Raw genomic sequence first — 13,640 nt, forward strand, 5'->3', positions numbered from 1 at the left:
AGTTGTCTCCGGTGACGACATGCGAGCGACTCACCAAGTACGACCTGACTCGCTAAACCGCGCAGTTCGTACGATCATTCTTTCTCGATAAATAATTTTTTGTTGATGGCCATAGGTAAGGTTTTTGCCGGGTTTTTCGTGCGGAGCATTCTACTCGTAGTAGGCTACGTCTGGTAGTGGTGGGAAATGAGCAAAATAGCTCGACAAGGTGCTAGGTCCTACTCCATAACGCTTCATCTCTGGATACTGTCACAGAGAAGAATATTACTCCAGTTGGCGCGGTCGGTTTATCCACGGCCTTCGTGGCCACTTTGGCTGAGAAAGGATAAATATTTGGTAGTAATATGTGAAACTAAGAATACTAATGACGAAATTGATTCGTTACTTTGAAAAAATTTTCGCGCTGTGTGCGACCATAAACGGTCCTAGTCATTATTCATAACATGACCACTATGTAGCGATTTCGATGCGTATAGTAGGACGATATGAAAAAGTAGATTAGTCCGGAGTTCACCGGAAATGAACAGTTTAACATGGGTATTTTGTGTCCAGTTAGTTCATTGCGACTACATGCCCTGGAATGCGGCCGCAGACCAGCAAAAGTCAGGGGTGGCCAACCTGCAGCCGTATACGGCCGCATACGGGCGAAGAAGGGAATTTGTGCAGCCGCTGACACGTAGGCTAATTCAATTAGTATGTGTTGGCAGCCGTATGTGTTGGCAGTCGACATGCAATTTGAATTGACTCCTGATTCATTGACAGATTTAAAGAAATCTAGAAATTTTCTTCGCGCTGCGCGCGATTCAAGGTGACTTAATGTTTAGATTTTAATATAGTAGGGCCCTTTGCAATTAGAGCCCCACTTTGCAGATTCGAACAGCAGAGGAGAATGATGCGCCCTATATAGAAATACCAACTCGGAATCGTGTACTCCTCACTATACCGACAATCCTGATGGGAGGTCAAATATAACAGCATGCAACAAAGTGACTAGTAACAATCGGCCCATCCGAAGATGCATCATCATTTATAACTTGCCCTAAATTTTCGAAAAGACCCCTCCATCAACTCTACCGGTGAATCTGATCACATCCATGGGCTGACAAAGGATAAATGTTTGATAATAATATGGAAAACTGCTACTATTAATCACAAAATTCATTGGGAAATCCAAGAATATTTTCGCGCTTCGCGCGACATTGTCCAGACCTAGCATATGACCTGTGATCACTTGCGAATTCGGTGCGTATGGCAAAGCCTATATGACTAAATAGATTAGTCCGGAGTTCACCAGAAATAAACATATTATAGACACTATAACAGGGCCATTAGGCGTCCAGTTTATTACGACTATGCCCTGGAATGCCGCCGAAGGCTACATGAGTAGTCGAAATGGGAAATGGAAAAAGGTCGAGCAACCCTGATATAGGCTAATAAGTAGCTAATCGAAATGCGGTCATGAATAGCAAAAAAGTTGGCCACGCCTGCTCTAGTGCCACACTTGTAAAAAACGGCTGCATACATTACATTTGGGGTTGATTTCATTTTTTTAATGTCCACCGCGGTCTGCCAAATATCTTTAGAAATTTTACCGGTCCGCGAGGGGGGAAAGGTTCAGAACCACTGCCCTAGAGTCAGGTTTACCATTTACAAACAGAAAATATTACACCAGGGGTGTTCAATAACGAAATCTGCTACCTCTACTTTTTCGATGTAGGCTACTCGTCAGAAGTTTTCCTATACTTGCAGCATTGTCTCAAGTAAATATGATTTCCGCTACTTCTACTTCGTCATATTTTGTGACTTGCTCTCTTGCTTTTCGCTATGCAGCTTGTCAAGTAGAAGTAGGGTATATTATGATATTCCAATGAGAGAGAGGGGGATAGATAGAGAGAGTTACTTAGTTGGAGAAATTCGGGGAGCGTTTTCACGTAGAACATGTTCTATATGCATTGCCTGCACTAATGGCTACATTTCTTTGATTTTTCAACCAGTTAAGTTTATAGCTAAGCGGATTTGTTATTTACAAAATTATTTCGTAAATGACATAAAATGTAGAGTGTATAGGCCATTTAATAAGAACTTATTGGACTTGAAAATTTTCTTCGCGCGCTCAAGTGTCGATTCATTTCCTGGTTTTATTATGGATCACCCTACCCCTCAAATGAGGCAGACTGTGTTCGAGACAACGCTTGGGGTCTCTGGAATGATCGAGTGACTCAGTCATTCCGGTGCCCGCCATAACCGTGCCACGATACATCAAGTCACATGAGGTTTAGACCAACATATGTGCCTAATAGACACTATGCCTATACGCGATGTGTGCTGCCAAATAGATCGGCGCCATGAAAACTATGGCTGCAAATGACCGCAGCATGTTGGCCGAGGGCCCGCCCGAAGATGAATAATAATTAATTTCGTCCCCTCTAAATTATCCAGCTGCTGTACCGGAAAATCTGATAACGTGGGAGGAGTGAGGAACCAGACTTATAGCAATATATTAAATCAGCGAAGTGACGAAGGGCTGTTTCGTTGCTGAATCCTGAGTCCAGGATGTAGGGCCTTTTAGTTGAAACCGGCATGGCCGTGGAGTCGGTAAATTTTACCACTCCGACTCCACAGCCCTGGAAACCGGTGATGTGGCCTCAGCCATCATGATCGTAACAGCACTTCGTCACCCCCTCCAAAAATGTCGGTCTTGGCCCCCCATAGGGTGATAAACCAATAAACTTCTGGGAGGCGTTGCCCATCAGGTCAGTCGTGTTTGCCGACACTTATCGCCGACATTTCTTGTGCAATTTAGTGAGACCCCGTTACTTCGCCTAAACGCGCGAAACGCGAAAATTTTCAACAATTCATGATTGAATCGGTCAATATATGCATATATATTGCATATATGTGGCTATCAATTTTTTATCCTCCCTGCTCACGTAATCAGATTTCCCGGTAGAGCTAAATGAGGTGTCTTGGAAAGTGTAGGGCCCGTAAATAATATTTAAACATATTCTTCGGTATAATAACTTCATACATGATGTTGTTTCGTGACGTCCTTCTGCTATACGTCAAAAGATATTGAAATCGCCAAAACGTACTAAACTAAAAGACGCACACAATTTCAAATTGGTAGCTCTTCACTGACAATTAGATTTTCCTTGCGGGTATGCATTTGTCTTGTGGGGTTCAGATTGCCAGGACAGGAACATTCGGCACAAGGGCAGTCCTTTTCTGCCCATGTTTTCTCGCCCCCTGTCGTTCTGGCACACTTCCTGGAGTCGCATGTTACATATGGCCCAAAACTGTATGTCTTGGTGCGATCGTGTCGCGGTAATGGCCGACGCCGAAATGTCCATGTGTATAAATCATGCGTATTTTTTTTTGGGGAGGGGGGAAGTACCCAAATCCAGATATTTTGCAATGTTTCATTAAATCACGCGTAGCGCGAAATTTCTTTTTTCAAGTTTCCGAAATTTCCCAAAAAGCTCTATAATTTATGCTAATTTACGAAATTATTTTGGGCCCCTTCGAGCTCGCCCTCCCCAATTGGGGGGTTTGGGGTGCGACAGTTACGGTCATGTGCGGCCTACATCTTACATGTTAATGTTTTACGTAGAGCTCTAGTTTTCATCGTGCTTCCCGCGAACTATACGGGCTTTAAATTACTTGTACACTGTTCGCAGTATCATATCTTAAGCCAATTACCACTCTCCAAAATAGTGCTATACGGGCACTAAGTGGTGTAGGTTTCCGCCGTAGATTGCTGCCAGAATATAAAAAGGTTGGTATTCTGAGAGTGACAGACGTCATAAAATACGAAACGGCAAAAATGATGCACAATATCTTCCACCATAATAGACCATTCTTTGACAAACATTTCACTACTTTTGCCTCGGTACATTCGCACTTCACTCATCAAATGGGTTGTCACTTCCGCTTGTATCTAAATCGTCCACCCAGAAAAGTTTCTATTATGTTGGTGCTGCTATCTGGAACTCTCTACCAGTAGACCTCAGAAATCTGCCCGATCATCTATTTAAAAAACGTTATCGCAAACTTATATTAGATGAGTATAGTGATTAAAGCCGATATTGCAATTCTGTCTTGTGTTGTTAAGTAAACTGAGATGTTTAAATAGCTCGATGAATCCTGGTTAAATTTTTCTCTGCATTTCTTGTATTGTATATTCATTTTAATTTGTTATGCACCATTGATTTGATTGGAATGTGTATACTCCTACAGGTGGCGACTGTGTACTTAAGGCCTTGCGACCCCTCGTCGTCATCCTGGTCCGTACCGGATTTTCGCTGGTGTGACAAATAAATGATTGATTGATTGCATATGTAAGTTTGCAATCTTGCCCTTCAATTCAATTCCATTCAATTTATTGCTAGTAATTTCATCATTTCAATACCAGTGTTGGGATCAAGTCACTACCTTCGAGTCACGAGTCATTTCGAGTCATTGCACATTTTGACTTGAGTCAAGTCAGGTCAATCGATTTTCGAAGGTGACTCGAGTCAAGTCAAGTCACTCGATTTTTGGAGGTGACTCGAGTCAAGTCGAGTCAAGTCAAGTCAAGTCACGAGTAGGGCTGGGCAAAATGATTCGAGTACTCGAATCTGAATCGAGTATTATTTTTAATGATTCGAGTCGAGTAATAAAAGACTATTTTTTCGAGTACTGACATTATACGCTTCTCGCCACTGAAAGTTAATTTATCAACGAGAATTATAGTTTCGATACTAATTTTCACTGTTGTAGCCTTGAAACCTTGATTGGCGGTATCGTAGCATACGAAACATAGAGTAGCACGAATGATACTGGACGTAGCAAATTTACGAAGTCATGACTATTCCACAACGTTGTCACCAAGTGGAATGAATTCGGTGTGGTCGAAAAAATACCGAAGTATCATTTATGATATGGATAAGAGGCATTATATTCTTTGTGTTGGCATAAACGGTACACATTTGAACGTTGACGTATTACATTCTGTTATGACGTCATAACGAGTGATACTCGATTTCTCGACTCGACTCGAAGCATATTGCGTGATTCAGAATCGAATCACTCAGGTACTCGATTTTGCGCAGCCCTAGTCACGAGTCAAGTCACAATTCAAGTCAAGTTGCCTTTTCGAAGTATGAGGCATGATTACGTCATTGCATTTTGCTAGCTGTCTGAAATAGAGATTGAGTGGTCATTGATTCCGAACCGCTAAACGAATATAGAGTTGTATCGCTCACATATATGTAGAGCTGGTAAACTACGTAAGTGATTGCATGGACTCAGTTGATAGTTACCAGCCAAAATAGTGAACGAATTGGTAAGACGCAGTACGTTACCCATTTACCAATTCATATGATACAATTCGAGCCTGCGCCAATGATTGCGGACTATATAAACTATATTCGAATTCAATTTAAATAAAACAAGAGGTTTGGTTAAGGTGAGAACAGAAATAGACATTTTGCCATTCAATACTTTACCACAAGTTTACGACAACATAAGCTTCGATCACTTCGTTTGCGGTCAATTCATTTGTGAGAGAACAATTGAGGATCAAGTGATTTGTGGTACAGAACTTCAGAATAACGCGAAACAATAACTTCAGATTGTTAATTTATTCGCTAAAAGCTTTTCGACTGACCCTCATCAGTAGCGAAACGTCAGTGATAGGGTGAACCAAATTCGAAATGTAAGAACTATTTTTGTCTGTATGACGCAATAATAACAAAAACAAACAACTAGTAGACGGGCAAGATACGGTAGTAACGGTACAAAACAAACGTTAACCAGTACATATTCGGTTATAAATAACCGAAAACACAACACATAACATTAATGAAATATTCCAAGAGTGTAGAGTAAAAAAAGAGTGTAGAGTAAAACGCACGATCATTGAATGATTGATTGATAGCAGGGGAGATAGTGTAGTGGTTACGATAAGCGCCCAGCACGCATACGAGCCGCGTTCGATTCCCGTCGGAGGTTTATCTGGGCTCCTCTTCCCCTGCCGTTGCCGAAAGCCCAAAAAAAGACCCGACGAAAGAAAGCGCTCACAATGAATCGAAAAGAACTAGTAGAAAGGGCCGCGGCTTCAAAGAGACCAACATCGAAAAAGAACTGTGACATCGGACGCTCTAGGCCAGTGATTCTTAACCTTGCTCCCAGCGCCCCTCAGGGGGCGCTGGCGATCTTGAAGGGGGGCGGAAACGCTCAGGGGGCGATATGGGGGGCGCTGGGCTCAGGGGGGCGGTATGGGGGGCGCTGGAGAAAAATGGCTTCGCAGTATAGATGATGTGGTGATAGGACATATCCTTAATGAGTATTCAGTGCAAATTAACACCGAAAACTTCGTTACATATAGCCTTCAAAATACATATAGGTTTAATTGTCCATGGGCGCCTAAATGACTGACAACCAATGTTCCTGTCTTGGCAATCTGAACCCCAGAAGTCGAATTCCATATGGCAGGGAAAAATTATATGTCAGTGAAGAAATACCAATCTGAAATCGTGTGCGTCTTTTAGTTTAGTACGATTGGGCGACAGGGATATTCCTGTTGGGCGATATCCCAGTTGAGCGATTCTATATTTTTTTGATATTGCAGACAGGGGGTCGCGAAATAACATCATGCAACGAAGTCATACCAACGGGTTCGCCCGCCCGAATATGTTTAATTATTAGTAACGAGCCCTACAGTTTCCAAGAAACCTCACAATGTTCGCTTTAAGTTTTGATGAGTCTGCGCACACTCAACAACTCACTGCGCTGACCCTTGGACAACAGTGCGTAACGACTAAAAAAAGGTAATAACTCCGGATTTGTTGTGTGCAACGTAGATTTTCTGTGTGTAGAGACCGTGTCAGCAATGCGCACGTGCGCAGCTTCGAGGGAACATTGCACCTCACTCAGCTCTACCGGTAAATGTGTTAAACGTGAGCAGAGAGAGGATAAAAATTGATCTCAATTTGCATGCAATTCCCAATGATATTGACCAATTCAATCATTAATTAGTGAAATTTTTCGCACTTCGCGCGAATAGGCGAGAATAGCTGCCTTAGTAAATGGACACCCAATGTAGATACCTAATAGGCTATCAGCAAATAGCGGACAGCCTAATGGGGGTCTGGGAGTGAAGTCCCCCGGAAGTTTGGTTTATCACCCGACGGGGGCCCAGGACCAACGTTTTTTGTTTGGGGGGGGGGGGGCGAATTAATTGTACCTACGGACACGCCCGAATATGTTTAATTATTAATAACGTTCCCTTTATTTTCCTATACAACAGCTCACTCAGTGCTGCTGGTAAATCTGATTAAGTGGGCTGAGAGGATAAAAAGTTTATAGCGACTTATATATGTAATTACCACCTATTCATTCATGCATTATGGAAAATTTTGGTACCTAGGGCGAATAGGCCACACAAACTTTGCTGACCATCAAAATCATGATATGGGGTTCGTGGGGGCGAAGCCCTCAGAAGTTCGGTTTATCACGCTATGGGTGCGCAAGGCAATCGTTTTTAGGGGGGTTAACGAAGTGCTGTTACGGCCCTCCCTCTTACTCATTGTCTTTATTACATTCCTTACAATATGAAGTTGGGGGGGGGGCGCTGGAGCACGATAATTTTTGAAAGGGGGCGCTGGGAGAAAAAAGGTTAAGAACCACTGCTCTAGGCCGAGGTGGATGTTAGAGTAAAGGATCGCTACTGATGCGTGTCGTTCTACATCCCCCTAACTGTTCAGTGTTATGTTCATGACATGGCATTGTGTCTTATCGCATTCTACATTGAGTGTGACTTGTTCAGATCAAAAATATAACCCAACCATGTTATGTTATGTTATGATTGGTCGCACTCAACAGCGTTTCGCGAACAATCCAAACATATGCAAGATACAGATTTTTAGCGACACCGATTACTTGATGTATGGAATGTGACTATGGAACGGAAACTCCCGTTTCCCATTGTTAAGTCACGCTCGTCTGAATCTAGCGGCTTTGGTCAATCGCAGCGCAACAATCGAACAATTTGCCTTAGGTTAAATGGCATGCCACGCTTATAGATACTCGACTTTGATAACGAAATTGCCAGACTAATCAGTCGGTGATAATCTTAAAACTTTTTACAGTGTTAGATGACATCATCAAGATATACAATTCGAAAGCTAGTCGCTCATCTGGGTATGCAACACAATCAAAATCCACATAGACCGATAGCGGCTTTTGCGAAAAATCCGTCACGCGCTAGGCTGCGAGCATGTATATACTCGACTTCGATAACGAAATTACCACCCTAATAAGTTAGTGGTATTCTTCAAATTTGCTAACAGTGTTAGATGACATCATCAAGATATACAATTCGAAAGCTAGTCGCTCATCTGGGTATGCAGCACAATTAAATTCCACATATAGACCGATACCGGCTTTTACGAAAAATACGTTACGCGCTAGGCTGCGCGCACCTATAGGCTATACTCGACTTCGATAACGAAATTACCACCCTAATCAGTTAGTGGTAATCTTCAAATTTGCTAACAGTGTTAGATGACATCATCAATATATACAATTCGAAAGCTAGTCGCTCATCTGGGTAAGCAGCACAATTAAAATCCCCGTATAGACCGATACCGGCTTTTGCGAAAAATACGTTACGCGCTAGGCTGCGCGCACCTATATACTCGCGTAAAATCTACTATGCGATAGAGCACTTTGCGCAAACCTATGCAATATACAAATACACGCAACTTCGAATGGGCATTTCGGCGTCGGCCATTATTTATCACCCTATGGGGGCCCAAGACCAACGTTTTGGGGGGCCTGACGAAGTGCTGTTACGGTCCTGCATCCAGTCTATAGGCCTACCTGCAGAACAGATTTTACGCAAAAACCTGTGTTGCTCTATAGATTTTGACTAACTGATTAGCGTGGTAATTTAGTTATCGAAGTCGAGTATGTATTGTATAGATGCGCACAGCCTAGCCAATAACGGATTTTCGCAAAAGCCGGTATCGGTATATGTTGATTTTGATTGCGTTAAATACAGAGATGAGCGACTAGCTTTCGAAGTTTATATCTTGATGATGTCATCTAATACTGCAGCAAGTTTCAAGATTGCCACTAACTGATTAGGGTGGTAATTGAGTTAAATCGCAGTCGCGTGTATAGGTGCGCGCAGCCTAGCGCGTAACGGAGTTTTCGCAAAAGCCGCTATCGGTCTATGTGGCTTTTGATTGTGTTGCTTGCCCAGATGAGCGACTAGCTTCCGCCTTGTATATCTTGATGATGTTATCTAACACTGTAGCAAGTTTCAAGATTGCCACTAACTGATTGGTCAATTAATTTCGTTATCAAAGTCGAGCATCTGTGAGTGTGATATGCCATTTAACCTAAGGCAAATTGTTGGATCATAGTGTCCTATATGGTGTCGACACAAGCAAATCGCACGGTTCAATGAAATTGTATCACGTCACAGTTTCCATTTGGCTACAGGCAATTTGACGGTGATTTTTGACCGACTTGCCGAGCATCAAATTTGATAAAACGGGTATCAATCGAAAGCTGCCGCCGTACTGATTACGAAAATATAAATTTTATTCCGCTCGCGGCCCTGGAACCCCCACAATCAGCCTCTAATTTTTCATTGTTATGGAGATTGGCATTGGGACGCAACAATGCTGTCTGGCGAAACGACAGACGCAACAATACTGTCTGGCTCCCTTTTTCTCGAGCACCTGTCTCGTTTCGCTAGACAACATTGTTGCGTCCCAATGCCAATCTCCATAACAATGAAAAATTAGAGGCTGATTGTGGGGGTTCCAGGGCCGCGAGCGGAATAAAATTTATATTTTCGTAATCAGTACGGCGGCAGCTTTCGATTGATACCCGTTTTATCAAATTTGATGCTCGGCAAGTCGGTCAAAAATCACCGTCAAATTGCCTGTAGCCAAATGGAAACTGTGACGTGATACAATTTCATTGAACCGTGCGATTTGCTTGTGTCGACACCATATAGGACACTATGGTTGGATTGTTGCGCTGCGATTGACCAAAGCCGCTAGATTCAGTCGAGCGTGACCTAACAATGGGAAAACGGGAGTTTCCGTTCCATAGTCACATTCCATACTTGATGACTGGAAATTGACTCGTGAATTTTGCTCCCAGTCACGAGTCAATCCACATTTCTGATACGCCGAGTCAAGTCAAGTCAAGTCATTTTAGCAAAGTGACTCGAGTCAAGTCAAGTCATACGAAAAAGGTGACTCGAGTCTGACTCGAATCAAGTCATGACTCGAGTCATCCCAACACTGTTCAATACACCACAAGTCTGCGATACAATGAAAGATAGGAAGGTATCGAAATCAGACACCCACCTGGCGTAGGCGATATGAAAAAAGGAGGCATGCACAGTGCACACTGAACGAAAAGTAAAAGAAGATAATAAGGACTGGTGATAAAAAAGGTGGCATTCGTCGGAAGGCGAGATCGATATGTCAGGTCGTGTTCCGGTAAAATAGAGGGCTAACTAGTATTGATTCAGTAGAAATTGTTTATATTTTGACTTGCATGTAGACATGCTCGATGACTGTCTGATAGCTGGCGAGATATTGCTCCACAAATCAGGTCCGGAATATTTGATAGACCTGATAGGAAAGTCATCGCAGTACGGTTTCCATGAATAATGTATTGTATATTCTTCAAGTTCAATATTTCCATACAGTCAATACCCTGTTGCATATAGTTAGTACTCTTTTTGGCAGCCATGAATGCCCTCGTCTGATCGTCGGTATATTATATGTTTGGTTTTGATTGTTGTTGTGGTGGTGGTGCAGTCCGGGTAATACTATCCGGACTATCCGGTTAATGGAGTGTTTTGAGGAATGTCGATTGTCGCTTGTAAGCGGCAAAGTCGGCCAGAGACGATTTTCGTTCGCTGGTTTTCGTAGTCTATCTTCAGCTAACGGTCACAAGATCGTCTGCTCTCCCATGACTAATTATATTTCTCGCATAAAGAAGAAAGTAGTTTCGTAAGGAGATCGTGTGTAACTTGATAATTGTGTTTTATTACGAAATTTTGTGCCTTTCTGTATTGAAGTATTGCGTTGTAAAACCAGCTGTACCAGAGAGTTGTGACGTAAAAATGAGATGACAAGTATGTTTTGATCAGGCGCCAACCTAGTTGTTTAGTTTGTCGGGTGGTCGATGAACGCAATAACGGAATTTTGTTTGTTTGTTAGCCATTTGTACGTACAGAATGGGTGACCGGTATATTTAGGCTGATCATTTCCCATAAAATGGATATTCTGTACTACGATCCATCCATTTCGGTAGTGGCTGATTTTTATTGCCATTATAAAGGATATCAATGACTTCCTAGCCTGTATGGAATCGGTGTCCTGTGCTCACACTATATTCTATTTTTTAATTATTTTTTATTAAATTACTTTAACTTGGCAAATCATCGCTGCTCACCTGATATATCAGGCAAAAAGGCCAGCGATTCCAATCAGGCTTCCTAGCAGTAGCAGAACTATAGGTAGTTAGGTACTCATTCATTTGGAAATTTGATAGCTGGGGTTTGGCTATCTGACTGTCTATATTTGCGATGAGCCTTCTTGGCAAATGGCAGCAATACCGGCTTATACCGCTGTATAACATAACATATCAATGATCATAGCTTAAGGTACTGGTAGGGGATTTGTTTGTATTTTGATTTAGGTTAGTAACATCAAAGTTTTTGGATTTAGTTAAGAATTAGGCCTTACTAAATTAACATTGAACTCTGACACTGTAAATGGGGATTGAAGTCTTGAGAATTCTACCTGAATAGACATGGATCTACACGATGTTATGCTATTGTGCAATGCAGTTTACATGTCCGTTCTCCATCTCTAGTAGAGGCCGTTGGTCCAGACTTGGAACTGTGGTTGTATTCAGCAATAAATTGCGTGTGACAGAACGGTTTCTTGCAAGAATAATCAAAGTAATTAAACGGAAAGTCGCATGTGCCGTTGACACTAATTCCACCCTGGCTGTCGGTAACTAATATTGTTGGACGAATATAAGCCTATGGTAGCACAGGTGTTAGTATTTGTAGTTTGTGATATGGGTTTGTTCAATTCTTTATCGCTTTATTTCTGTTGTGCTTGATAACCTGAATAAATGAAAGATCAATCAATCAATCAGGTTTATTAATATTTTCATCGAATCTTAATTGCTAACGACTGCGCATGAGTTGATTTCTATTCATTATGTACAATTTTGGATAGATATTTGGCAAAAGTTACTTGTTATGACTTTGAACTACCGTACTATAGTAACAGTACGAATGGGGTGTTATTTGTGTTATCCGAGCGAGCTCAATTTGTATGTAGTGCATTTCTAACCATTGCTTGGTTTGAAATAGAATTATTTTAATGCTGCTTATACCACTTTCAATGATTGTTAAATCTGATACAATGTTTAAATTTTTAAATAAATCTGAAAAATAAAAATGTAGGATGTAAAGATGATGACGTTGATCAATTTAATCTTTCCCCTTAGTAATGACTGACATATTGTTTAATCTGTCTTGTCAACACATGTCTAACAATGCGGCGTTTTATATTTAATCAGTGAGACCGTGTAACCTGAAAAGAATGATTGACAGATCATTGTGTGGTCAGCAGCTCAGCACGCAGCATATAAGACTGTTTGTTATAGTCCATTTTTCTGGTCACCAATATGCCAATGCGACTTCAATGCTGACAGGTTCAGAAATCTGATTTACCGCACCAATAATTTGTAGAGATCTTTTTAACCATGGAGTGTCCATTATATCTCATTTTTCATGCTCTTATGTTTCTGAATTAGCCATTCAGAAACATAATTGGCTATTATAATATATTTTATTTTTTTGTATGTTAGATTAGTTATCTGAGTGTGGTGTATCCTATCTACTGATGTAGATCATTTCAACATTATAAATTGTTCTCCTGTAAATCCACCTCGAATCTCAGATTATTTTGACTTCGACTTTCACATTTATTTTCATAAAAGATATAGGGCCCAACCATAATTGAGATTCTTGTCTTCTACGGCGGTGCATCTAACATAAAAGTCATTGCGGTAGGCCATACTATTGCTAGTCAATGCAAGGATATCTCTCGGAAAAAGGCCCGCTTTAAGTGTGATCCATGTAGAAATTTCCACAATGTTACGTATGTCATGTGGTGTGAATTGAACTGTACTGTGAATTTTCAGCTTATTGTTTACAAGTTGCGAATTGGTGCTCGATGTCAATTAAAATTTTGAGGCAATTGTGATTGAGCAAAATGAAATATGGAGTAAAACTTTATTTTCACGCTGTAGAATAATTGACAACTTTCCCAGATTGTCAAGACATACAATATTATATCCGGAATGCCAATCATTTTAATAATGTGCGTCAAAACTCTGTCGGAGCCCAGTAATAGAAATTGGAACAAATATTTGTTATTATTCCAACAAGCCCAATTCACAAAGCATTTTTTTCATTTGTAAACTGGAATAGACTATATGTATAAAGAGTTCAGGCACCAACATAATATTGGTAAAATATTTCCAAAACAACCATAATTTGATATGGACATGAGACATGACCGCTGAAGTAATCATTTGGAATC

General features: G+C 41.2%; 1 protein-coding gene across 1 annotated transcript in view; it reads right to left on the reverse strand.

Moving 5' to 3' along the window:
• Positions 1-13,640, reverse strand: part of LOC145457449 (epithelial membrane protein 2-like) — a 417,463-nt gene that overhangs the window by 218,212 nt on the left and 185,611 nt on the right. The gene's annotated exons all lie outside the window — the stretch shown is intronic.

Source organism: Botryllus schlosseri, chromosome 15, assembly GCF_051294905.1.
Source record: "Botryllus schlosseri isolate E-star chromosome 15, Bs_hap1, whole genome shotgun sequence".
NCBI lineage: Eukaryota > Metazoa > Chordata > Ascidiacea > Stolidobranchia > Styelidae > Botryllus > Botryllus schlosseri.